The 13,391-nt window shown below is 38.2% G+C and overlaps 1 protein-coding gene across 1 annotated transcript in view; it reads left to right on the top strand.

The window, feature by feature from the left end:
* The first annotated feature begins 14 nt into the window (after positions 1 to 14).
* Positions 15 to 13,391, top strand: part of LOC134665919 (bifunctional heparan sulfate N-deacetylase/N-sulfotransferase) — a 153,572-nt gene continuing 140,195 nt past the window's right edge. The window contains exon 1 of the mRNA XM_063522977.1: positions 15 to 264. The gene's annotated coding sequence lies outside the window, so the exon portion shown is untranslated. The remainder of the gene's footprint in view (positions 265 to 13,391) is intronic.

Below are 13,391 nucleotides of genomic sequence, written 5' to 3'. Positions count from 1 at the left end.
TTTTAAACCAAGCTTAGACAATTTACAGTAAAAGAAAGCTTTCGGAACGTCACGTCATGTCATGATTATTTATGGTTAGTTTTTTTGTTAGGAATGTTAGGAGGAAGACGCAAAGCAGCAAGAAAATGTTTGTGATATTGTAAAAAAGCCGTGCCTGTGGACTTTTAATTAAAGTTATAAACGACTTATCAAGAACTGAATGAAAGTGTTAGTGCTGTAGTGCTGTTAAAGAATTCATATAACGGAGAGGAGAACCATTCAAAGGTATGATAGTGAAAAAGATTGCCATAAGTTTTAAGTCCCTAACATTTCAGCTTTTTAAGCTTGGTGATCAAAATAACGTTTAGTTATGTAAGACGTGATTATCTTTTACTAATTTAAAGAGGAATGGTTTTCGAAAGAAATTTTTTGTGTTTTGAAGTAAACACAGGTAACCTTTTTATGACAACAGCATTTCTTAACAGTGGAATTATTTTATCATGGTCAACATTGCAAACAAATCTATTATTACGTTACATTTAATGCAATATTATTTTATAGAGGTAACTGTTTTAGAGAGAGTAGGTATCATATTATTTTATATTTAATTTTTGCTTATATTCTCCCAAATTGTTTACATACCTAACACAAATTCGTATCATTCTGTTTCTAAAATAACAATTTTGCCAACTAACTTATTAAGATACTGTCAGGTTTAAATTACTGACTTACTTAATTCTTTAAACTATTAAACTAAATTAAAATTGGTTTATCTTTATAGAAACTTTTAGCCACAATATATGCAAGATATGACTTTTAAGTAATAAGTTTGATTATTTAAACCATGACTAACACAGCCTCGCATACCCAGCTTCCAAGTTTTATATTATCATTGTATGGGGTTACTTGGTGATTCTGTATGTGTACTGTAATGCATTTTTTGCGAGACGTAAAGTGTTGTACATCTTTTTTATAATTCTTGTATGTGTTGTGGATTAGTAATAACAGAACACCAAATTACAATTTTAAATCATATCTTTTGTTGAATCAGGTCTAAGTTCATAAAAATGTTTATACTACACAGAATAAAATAAATAATAGTACTAGGTACAGAAGACTCACTCTCTAACAAAATCCGTCTGTTATGATCAGGACAGATATGGCCACTAGGTGGTGACCGCTCCACGCGCGGCTTATGGCTAGTCACCAAAATTGGTGTGGAACGGGTGTACTTATACCTGTACAGTCACCTGCAATAATAAGTTACACAACAAATGCCGTAGAAATATCTGACACGATCTTATTTGTATGAAGAGCCATACGAGCGTGTCACATATTTTTGCGGCCTTTGAAGAGTAACATATTATTGCAGGTGACTGTACCTGTGTTGTTTTTGGTTCCCAAACAATGGGACAGAGTGTAGATTTTTGTATTAGTTGAAATTTATTATTAAATTTTTCTCATGTCAATTATAATCACAGCTAGAAAAACATGCAATAGCACTAGACTTTTTTTATTTATTTAATAGAATACGGAAATATAAGCGTGACAGAGTGGTCTGAAACAAGACAAAATAAAGAATTTTGACCCAAGAAGTTATGTTATATTACAAATATTTATTCAATAAACGTCAATACAAAACTATAAATAAAAAAAATCAACAAAAACTTAAGTTATTAGTCTTATTACTATTAGCATGAGCGCACCCAAGAATGAACTTAGTATGACATAGCGCGGAAATGTTAAGAACCCACTTGCGAACTTGTGTAAGAAATACACGTGTACCACATATGTATCGCGCATTTTGCAGACTCCAATACTCGATGTGGTATTTCAGAAAATCCTTTGTGCCGTTCACAATCGTACGGTATACAGTCGACGTTAAACACATGTAAACATTATACTCCTTAATACAACGTAATAGGGTGTAAAAGTGTAAACATGTCTTTGAAGTTGGCCGTACATGTGACCTTTGTGAAATGCCAGTATGTGGCCCGTGCGGCGAGCCCAGCGGCGTTGTAGTAAGTAATTTGTTGCGTGCATTAAGCAAGTTGCTCGTTACGGACCCGCCAAACAGCGTAATGTCTCAATTGCTGGCGTCTCCACCTCCTGATAACCACCCTATATTATTTCACTCAACAGCATTCTCTTGTTAGAGTAATTTAAGCTTTATGAATTCTTAACGCGGCTGAGCTAGATTGTGATCTATGACAATACTGAGCGCGGCGTAATGACTTCGCTACAGATAGGTATTTTTTTATCGTGTTGAGCGAGAACACAATGTTTGTATGATAAATTAAAGTTTAAAATGACTGAAAATAACCTTTATTTATAATCTAAGTAATAGTTTCTACCCGACACTATGTCGGCGTGGAATGATGATGATTGATAAAAACTATTATATCTCCTTCCTGGGGGCTGTCCATAAATTACGTCATCTATTTTTGACGATTTTTGACGCCCCCCCCCCTCTAAAATCATCCAAGTAATTTGAAATGACGTAATTTATGAATAGCCCCCTGGGCCAAACTATCACTAGGCCAGATTTCATCTAAATCCGTTCAGCGGTTTAAACGCGAAGAGGTAACAGACAGACAGAGTTGAGAAAAATACATCGCATTTACAACAGATTGGTAAGGAACCACTTTAGACTGTGGTTGTAGCGACTAGCGACCTCTTGTATCAGTCACTATAGATTTGGAATTTAGTTATGAGATGTTCTGTATAGACTTCAAATTGCTTTAATTTTAGAACAAGGTTCGCTCCGGTCTGCCTGGTGGTATAGATGGAAATATACTACAATAAATTCGTGACTTCGTACAATAAAATGAAATCGTAAAATAAAAACATGGCGCGAATGACGGCATCGTCGTCACCAGTTTGAAAAACAAACCCGTATATGCAAAATAAAGGGAACGTGTAGGCGCGTAAGCCGAAACGAGCTTACACGTAGAAAAACAAACTGTTCGCTGGGCTGAAGGGCTCACACAATACCCTCTTGAATGACTGCATTGTTTCTCAGAATAAGTATTTAGTAAGTAGCGAAACATGGGCTCATTTAGACGATGTGAGAACTCGCGTGCGAGTTTCATTTCATTGCAGTTTTTGATCGGTCGGTTGATATGCACGTAACCAACAGTCCGCAATGTAATTAAATAAAATCACATACGAACTCGCGCGCCGCCGTCTAAATCAGTCCTCTCTTGTCAATTTCTAGCTTCTACATGAACTTAAAACGTATGATTACTATAGATGGTCAAGCAAATCTTGTCAGTTGAAAAAGGCGCCAAATTCAAATTTTCTATGAGACGATATCCCATCACACCTACATTTTTCAAATTTGCCGCCTTTTTCCACTGACAAGATCTGCTTGACCATCTATAAATTACAAATTCGACACTCGATTTGTCGTTGAATTATTGCCTCATAATTTATCACAGCGAGCTTTGAATTAATATCACGTACCCTTTACCATAACAGTCGGGCGAGTAGGTGCTTACACTGCTGCCCTCCTAAAAAAGCGGTATTTGCATTAAGTTTCCATTGAAAATACGTCCTTTTAGCTTAGGAGGGCAGACTGGATCTCCGTATTGAATCGTTGATTAGATCAGGCGCCGCTTTGTTTCGCGTGCATTATCTGGCTCGCTTGTCACTCACACTCGACCCACTGACGGACTGAGGCGATCAATGGGATTCTATGTTAAGACAGAGACGACTGAATAGTAAAGACTAATGTCCATAGAGAGAGTTGCCAGAGTCAAATGACTGACGGCGAAGCGTATTGCTCGTAAAACTGGTAGCCGTTAGCGTTTGTACAGTAGTGGCAATGGAAGAACATCGTAACAACGTTTAATCACGATCTAGATTCTAGAGCAGCGGTTCTCAAACTTTTTTGGTGACGGACCCTTTCGGCAAGCGAAATATTTGACGGAACCCCAAATTAAAAAATTTCGTTCATCACTGTGGACCAGATATACCTACAGAAGAGCTGGTTTTTTTCTTATTATTACAAGTATATTTTCGCGGAACCCCAACAGTGGCTTTGCGGAACCCTAGGGTTCCGCGGAACACACTTTGAGAATGGCTGTTCTAGAGAATATCACAGGAAACCGTCGGACGAGGGCTGCGCATGACCTGGTATTGGTGTGTTGGATTATAAAACTGTGGAGGCATTTGTCGAGAGCAGTGGCCGTCTTACTGCTGATAGCAAGAATCTCCTTACGAAGCATGAGCTCTTTCGAAATAAAAGTTTGTTTTTGAGGCGTTAAACGGCAAAGAACAATAATATAGGTATAGGTAGAGACATTCCTTAAGTCACTCTATCTATACTTGGAATTTTTTAGGCTAACCGTTGATCTCTCATAGTCCTATGTAGTATTTCAACTATACATAGCATAAGTTTAGTACATTCCAATTCTGACTTCCCATACAAATACTGAATGTATTTTGGAAGCTACTTTTTATGGATATTAACAGCCCTAATTATATATGCGTCTCTAACTATATACCAACATTTATTTACCTAAATTACAACCAAGTAGTGCCAAGTAGGTCCATATTACGACCCAATTGTGTGTCAGCTCTTGATAAATAAAACAAAATAAGCTCAGACTTCATTACGATCTGATTGTGAAGCGTGTTCGCACTCACGCGATATTGCTGTTTGCACCGTCCTTTCCCGAATATTGTTATGAAATTATCGCTGAAACTCACATATGAAATATTGTATTAAGGTTAACTAAAAGTAGGTACGTAGCTGAGAAAGCACTATACCTAGGTGTTTCTAGTTAAATGCTAATAGACGTGTGTATATAGTGTCTCATTTTTTAACAAAATATTAGTTTAAGGGTTCTTAACCGATAATTAATGGTAGACCTTTCGCTATATCAGCCAGAAGACGTCTACTGCTGGACAAATTTGTCTACAATATATTTCCTCTACGAACGGACGGACATGCCTTCTTTATCCGACGGTTTTCCGCAATGTCGAGTTAAATTTGACCTTGTCACAACTGTATGAGATCACAAAATTCCCACATATGTATACCTACATAATTATATTCTTTTTTCTACGTTATAGTCTTAAGAGCGAAGAATACTATAGTTCGTTTTTTTAGCTTTAGAAAGAACTTGAGAGAAGGTAAGCGATCTTGACATGTCTTTTAATTGAAAAACGCTTTTTAAAAATCAGTAACTATTACTTATGAAAGTATTACTTATATAATTGTTACATATTTGCCGTAACCACAGATATTATGCTCTGAGGCCGTAACTTATTTTTAAAATGTGTTTTTCAGTTAAAAGACACGTCAAGATTGTTTACCTTATTTCTAATGCTAAAAAAACGAACTATACGTACTCGTCCATACAAAAAGAGGAAATGTTTTTCCACTTCTAAATAATTTCGATTCTTCATGATTTTTTATTACGTTATTGACACAATGAAAGACTAGGTTTATAAGTTTTCTTTTTTTTTTCAAAATTTTCCTAACCTAGAATATATTATGCTGAAGCGATCGACATCAAAATCAAAGTGATTTCTTAAGATTTACTAGTGGAAACCGTTTCCATCCGAACTGGAAAGTGTGTGTAAAAAGTTCCTATTATTCCCTGTTAAACCTATATCTTATGCTACAAAGTTGTTGTCAAGTTCTTTATGTAGGTATATGAGTGATGACGCTGATGACCATAGGATGAGTCCGCTAGCATGTTTACTTGCAAGTTAATGGTTGTTTACTTTAAATAGATTTGTTCTGCGACGACGATCGATGAACGCTTTGATTTAATCGGACGCTTTGTTCAGACAACGGACGCTTTATCTTACACGGTTGTCGCATGCGTTCGGTCATTTCATTGCTGATATTACAATTAATCGAGTTCAGGCGAGTCGAACCTCCAGGCCATTTTATGTTGTATGTTGTAAACCAAGGCCTAACCTTGGTCTTCGATTGACGTCAATGTCTTAAGTGCTCCCAAACTATATATAAAGCAGGCTACTGACGAGCCTTCCAAATGGATGCCGTTACAATGGATTCATCCAAATGGACGATATCCTAATATTAAACATTGTACATCTTTGACATTCACGGACCGATTTTGGATTGCAGCCACGCTATAATGGACTGTTGGAAGGCTCGTCAGTGGCCACCTTTACATTATTCAAACGGATTTCATTATTATTCGCTAAGAGATTGTTCAATGTTTCATCGAAGTTATCGAGTCATTGAAGTTCGTTAAAAATCTTGTATGGGATGTTTGCCAGTTCTCATTGGCATCAACAGCTGCCGTCGCCATGATTAAAATATTACATGCCACAATGTCATTCACCCAGAAAGTCAACCAAATATCTTGTACTTATCTGATAGACACATATTTCGTTGATTAAAATACCTATTCAACAAAGGCGTCACTTAAAATGGCACTCTTTGATTATTCCAACCACCAGGGTATCCAGGGTCTAGTGACTGGGTGACAGATCTGGTGAGGTAAGGTGTGTTGCGTACAGTTGTACAGCTAGAGGCGTCTTCGGTCAAACAGTTATGACTTATGACTTTGATCTGGATTTGTTTTACAAGGATTACAAACCCAGATCAAATTCATAACCTGTTTTAATAATCAGAATACGCTTCCTAGTGACTAGGGGACTAGGACTGTCCCCGGTAGATTCGACTGCTCTCAGTGCAATGGGAACACAATGGGAACGCACTGCCATTGGGCGTCCGGTGCGTCCGGTTCGCTTCTCTACTGTTTGTTTGAATACAACTGAACACTGAAGCGTAAGCTCATGTCGGAGGATTGCGTATGCGTAATCCCATTCAGAAATTGTTGACGGGGCCGTATTACTTTTGTAAGGGCCACTTGCACCATCCCATTAACCCGGGGTTAACCCGTTAAACCGTTAACCCAGTGTCAAAGAGTACTGGTAACCATGGTAACGCCAGGTTTAACCGGTTAACACCGTGTTAGTGGGATGGTGCAAGTGGCCCTAAGGTATCACCTTTTTACCTTTCCTCACATTGTGAATACATATGTGGGTAAAGTAAGTTTCTGTATTTCTTTAATTACATTAAATAAATAAGTATTAAGTTCAATAATTTGTTTTCCCTAATTATACGCAAAATCGCGAAAAGAAAATGTTTGCTTTTTGTATAGGTATGGTACACGGAATACCTTATTACTTGCCTCGAAAAAGACAGGCTGGTATCTAAAATGCTAAGGAATGTTCAGTTCCATGTTATAAAATCGTGAAACAATAAATTTAGTTTGGAAAACTTAAAATATTATGTTGCCTGGTTCCTGATTTCCTGAATTGTAGTGATGTACCGACTATTGATTTGGCCGACTAGCCGACTAGCCGACTAATCGGCGCCCGAATGGCCGATTAGTCGGCCGACTAGTCGGCTAGTCGGCCAGATCATTAGTTTCGTATAATATCAGGTGAAAAACAATAGTTTTGCTCTTTAGGTTGCGCTATTCATATATTAGCTTGGCTAAAAGGTGTTCTCTACAGGTTCAAAGACCTATCACAAGAATCCTCGTTCTATTTCTGTCTTTCTTTTATTTTGCGATCCTGAGCAGACCGTCAGTAGGTACAACTTGTAGGAGGTATTTCCAAGGCTCTATTTCTCGTACGTAGTCGCCAGTTAAGAACCTATCCCCTGTGGTCAGCGTCTTTACGAGCAACGTGCCCTGTTTATAAGTCTCTAAATTTTGCAATAACATTAATAGTTCCCCATGGTTCCTCCATTAAAAAAAAAACAAAAACTGAATTATAATACAATCCTTTAAGTATATAGAACTTGGCCATGAAATTACACGAGAATCAGTTGAGATCGACCTGTAGAGGAAATCACCAGCCTACCACCATACGATAACGATCAAACGGTCAATTATATGAACAAAAGTTTTCACACCCTGAATAGGTATTTTGGTAAAATAGACATAAAACATATGGTAAATATTGACTGTTGGTTTCTTTTTTCTGTTTTTCTTTCACTAATAAGGTGCCGACTAATCGGCCATTTTTGCCGACTAGTCGCCGACTAATCGCCGACTACAAATGTGGCCGGATAGTCGGCTTTCCCGACTAGTCGGCGACTAGTCGGTACATCCCTACTGAATTGTAATAGTTTAAATAAGTTTCTTGAAAAATCAGATTAGTTTGAATTTCTTAACGCTCGAAAGTAAGTGGTGCGTAGTCAACTAGTCAACAATCGAATAACTGCACAATAAAAAAAAATCTAGTAATAGATTTATATCCGGGTGGTAGTGTAACAAACTTCGCTTTCTAACAAACTCGTAGCAATTTCTTCTTTCTTTTAACTTAACAGCAACCCATAGCTAACTCCGCTCCAAAGAAATTGTACCTGAGAAGGTTTGAGTCGAAATAATTGACGTCTCTAACGGCCCGATACGAACTTTAAGATACGTCAAATATTACGGCTAGATACGACATGGATTAGATATGTCAGCGTCAAAAGTGCGGTTTTTGTTTGAAGAAACGTCACTTTTGACACTGACTTATCTAATCCATATCGTACCTTGCCCTAATATTTGACGTATCTTAAAGTTTGAATCGGGTAGTTAGTGATACCTATGTTGTTAGTATCGTTTGTAATAATGTTAATTGTGGTTTACGTCTATGGAGTTATTTATAGAAGCGCGTGCTCATAGAATCAGCAATTTGGTTGAATGACGATTGTTTATGTTTGCAGGTTTTATGTGTTTAGATTTAGATCCAAATCCGAAGATAGCTCGTCGCATGATGTTATCTCGATATGAAACGATATTTTATACAGGCATATTTATTTAAATATTATGGCATCCAAAAATAGCTGAATTTTCCACAAACAAATAAGATATTATTTAGTAGTAATTAAATCAAATTGGTAACTTTTGAGGGAAATATTGACGGAATGTTTGAAATGCAAATTCCATGAGATATTCGATGAGAGACTTAAATAGAAAACCATTTAAGCATATTCTATGAATCTTGAGTAGCGTTTTTCAAAGGACCAAGAGATCAAAGCTATCGAGGCGAATAAATGAAACGAAGATACCCCATCTTTGTGCACGCTAAGAGGCTATTTTGTATTTGGCTTACCGTTTTCAATTTTGCAGATTCAATTCCATGTATAAACACATCGTAATCAATTTTAAAGGGCGACTAAACGGAAACACTTAAGACCAGAGTGGCTCATTGTTTGTACTTAAAATGGGATAACTGAATTTTGAGAAAATATTTAGCTCCCCGTTAAGTGCCCCCAACTTATAAGGAGGCCATTTTTAAATCACGTCTGTTAAACTCATGTTACCGCGCTCCGCTGTCTCAGAGAGAACTTTGTACACATATTGGTACACAACAGAATGCCCATAAAATTAAATATAGAAATGTTTGCTGGCTATTAAGTTTTGAATCAAATACCTACAATGTCATTTGCGTACCGTGCTCACTGCCAGGATGGCATGGTTATTGCCTCGACCATGTTGGCGAAGGAATTGGCAGAACGCATTTACCCGATATGAGTCGTTCACACATATGTATATACAATATACTTATACGTCCAGCTGCTGACAAATCTAACGAAGGTTTGCAGCCTTAGAGAAATTAAGAAGGATATTCCGGACCCCCGCAGTAAAATTAAGGTAATCGTTTTATTTAATAGTTCACTGTCAACCTAAAAATGCCAACGATATATTTCAAGAAAAAAAGGTTATTTTCTGGTAGGCTGGTGTGCCCAATAGGAAAATTCTGCCCGCGATATATCAAGAAAAGAAAATAGCTTATTGTCTGATAGGTGGCTTAGGGTGCCAAATAGGAATATTTATCCGTTTCAATGTGAAGAGATCTTATTGTAGAAGTTTAGGATCATGCTATGTAATTGTACCTAAGTACTAAGTATCAAAAACGCGGCATCGAAGTAGTAGTTTTATTGCAATTCCGGTATCATGTAGAAAAATAATTCATCCCGATATACGTCCCGCTGCTGAGCACAGGCCTCCTCTCATGCACGAGAGGGCTTGGGCTATAGTCCCCACGCTATCCCAATGCGGATTGGGGACTTCACTAGACGTGCGCGCCGACCTAAAATTTGCCGGCGGCGGCGCGCCGGCTTTTTTGGTCGGCGCGGCGCGGCGGCGCCGGCGTGTAGCACATTTTTTCATTTAGGTATTACATACTAAAAACTGCAAAAATTAACTATCTATAGTTTTTCACTAGCATTATACTTACGCAGACGCTGTTCTTGAACGTATCCCCGATTCTAACATACATTTTTTTTAAACAAAAGGGGGTCTGTGGGCCCGATTCGGATTTTGAAATAGACATCTATTAGATATGTTTTAGACATCACCAAGATACGATAACGATATGTTTAAGATCTAACCTGTCAAATTTGACATTTACGCGATTCTGGAGATTGTATTGTATTGTAGCTCGGGCGATTTTCCGCAACTCGACGTCTTGCGCCTATTTTGCGTGATAGGGGGTGGGCTAGTCTTGCCAGCCCAGCTCCTCGAGGAATCCTATCAAACTTTTGATGTTGAGTAGGACCTCGGGGAGGTCACTCGGGGATCCGAGATGTTTTGCCCTGTATGGGGCCAATCTGGATGTGGAGAAACACGTCAATTTAAGCTGAATGAATGGCAAACGTGCTCGAGTTGGAGCATGTGCGAGATGGTCGAACGCTATGAAGAGGTCGGCTTGCAGCAGTCTGCACCGTGCAGTCCATAAGGCTTATGACCGCATGAAAGGAAGACAAATTGCATGTGGTCGCGAACCTCAGTAATGAGAAAACGAGAAAGAAGGTAGTCTCTGAGAGCCTGGTGCTTGTACAACAAGAAAACCATTAAAAAGAAGCCAATGTCAAGGATATGTGGAGTTCTGTTTTGTTAAAGTACGTCATTTTTTTAAATAGGATAAGCCATGGAAAGTTTGAGAAAACGGAGAGTTACAGATCGGATAGAAGGGCATTGGGACCAGAACCTCTTAATGCAAGCCAGTTACTAGGGAAAATACGTTATCATACCTATCCTATATTAATTTACAAACCTTATTTTACTCACAGCATACTCAAACTATACGTAGTTAACTGACCAGTAACCTGCATTGATAAAATTTTCAAGAAAAACAACAAATTAATGTTTTTTCTTAAGAAACCTGAAATTCAAGGTCACGCCGAAAACACGTAGCCGCCGCCGATTTTTTGGCAAACGCCGCCGCTGATCTTTTTTTAATCGGCGCACACATCTAGAATGGATCTAATACGTGTCGTCTCTTGTGAATATCTTAAAGTTCGAATACGGCAGTGTCTGTCTTCGCGCTAGCCACCCCAAACCACTTTTTATAAGTTTTTTTGGTCTAGATAGCAAGATATTTGTTAGTTCATGATTGTTGAGACCTTAGAATCGTTAGGGCCCCGATTCCTTAATTTTTTTAAATTTTTTCAAAGTGGGGTGGATGTCTTCACGCTAACCACCCCACCCCGAAATCAGTCAAATTAACTATGTGAAGTCATCGGGCGACGTTAGTTCACGTTTGTTCAGGCATTAAAATCGTTAGGATCTCATTAGATTTGCCATAAAAAAATTAAATCGAAAAATTCATATATGGCCGTGCACCGGCGCGCCGAGTGGATGAGCCGGCGGCGGCGGCGCGTATGAATGGCGGCGCGGCGCGCACGTCTAGACTTCACATACATATTTGGATTTCTTCGCAGATGTATGCAGGTTTCCTCACGATGTTTTCCTTCACCGGTATCATACAGAATACCTATGATCAATGAATCCTGCACCGGCTCAATCTTCATTATGCCTTTGTATTAAAGACAGGTTGCATTGCTTTGCGTGCATTATTTAAAATTTAAATCCGTGTGCACTAAGCTAGCGATTACGCCGCGAATAAAGTCCTCGGAGCCAACTGCTGCCAAATCATCCGGGTAATGCTGCCGCAAGCTGTTGACGGTAGTCCGTTCAATGAGGATTTATTTATACACATCCGAATGTAGGGTTCATAAAATTGAACGTATTCACATACTCGTTTGTGGATTTTTGAAGTAAATAAATACTGTTAACCTTAAGTATGAGTGATACTTGGCCCTTCAAAAGTACTAAAAAATGTATTACTTAATTTAGTTAATTCAAACAAATTTTTACCATGTTGCTCAAAGTTAATACCTATACGAAACAATACTTATAAAATACAGTAAAAAAAGCGATTATCAACGTTAAATCTTAATTAATAATATTTGTTTTTTGACTGTCCGATATTTCAGCACAGTTGCACATGCCATCTTCACGGAGTTAGGTACCTGAAGTTATGCTGTCAATCAATCTTCAGAAGGAGGAAGATGAGAACGATCGGGAGAAGATGACGTCTGTGGCGGCTCCTGGGTCAAATCCACTGGTTTGCTTAAGATGAGAAACGTATCGCGTGCTGTGATTTGTAAAGAGTCTTGTGCAGTAAAGATTGTGAGTTGAACAACGTATAGTCCGGGAGCCGGCTGCATGAAACAAACCTCATCAAAAAATAGAATATACCTACCCTGTAGAGGTACCTGACATTTAGTAGATTCCAACGCACTTGGTCGGCCTAGGCTTAACCTGGCAGATTTTGTACAAATGGCAAAAACGTTGGACAAAAATTCATCAAAAAAAACCTCATCGAAAAATAGAATGAAACTTGTATGGTAGGATACCTGACCTTGAGGACAGTAAAAAAAAAGTGGTCGGCCTCACCTTAGCCTGGCAGTTTTTGCAGTCCGACCAGATTTATTGGGTCACGTGAGAGCTACAATTTACCTCATCGAAAAATAGAATGAAACAAACGGATTATAATAGCTAAAATAAGCCTGTTGACGTATGTCTTGGTCGGCCTCACCTTAACCTGGCAGTTTTTGCAGTCCGACCAGATTTATAAAAAAATCATCAAAAAATTTTTATCGATAAATCGTATGAAACTTGTATGGTACGATAGCTGCCTTTGAGGACAGTAAAAAAAAATGGTCGGCCAAATCCTGTGTTTGCAGGTTCCTGTGTCTGACCAATTTTGTGGTACCACGTGAGAGCTACAATTTACCTCATCGAAAAATAGAATGAAACAAACGGATTATAATAGCTTAAATAAGCCTGTTGACGTATGTCTTGGTCGGCCTCACCTTAACCTGGCAGATTTTGCAGTCCGGCCAAATTTATAAAAAAATCATCAAAAAAATTTTACCGAAAAATCGTGTGAAACTTGTATGGTACGATAGCTGCCTTTGAGGACAGTAATAAAAAAATGGTCGGCCAAATCCTGTGTTGGCAGGTTCCTCTGTCCGACCAATTTTGTGGTACCACGTGAGAGCTACAATTTACCTCATCGAAAAATAGAATGAAACAAACGGATTATAATAGCTAAAATAAGCCTGTTGACGT

Source organism: Cydia fagiglandana, chromosome 7 (assembly GCF_963556715.1).
Source record: "Cydia fagiglandana chromosome 7, ilCydFagi1.1, whole genome shotgun sequence".
NCBI lineage: Eukaryota > Metazoa > Arthropoda > Insecta > Lepidoptera > Tortricidae > Cydia > Cydia fagiglandana.
This window is presented reverse-complemented; position numbering and strand designations above follow the sequence as displayed.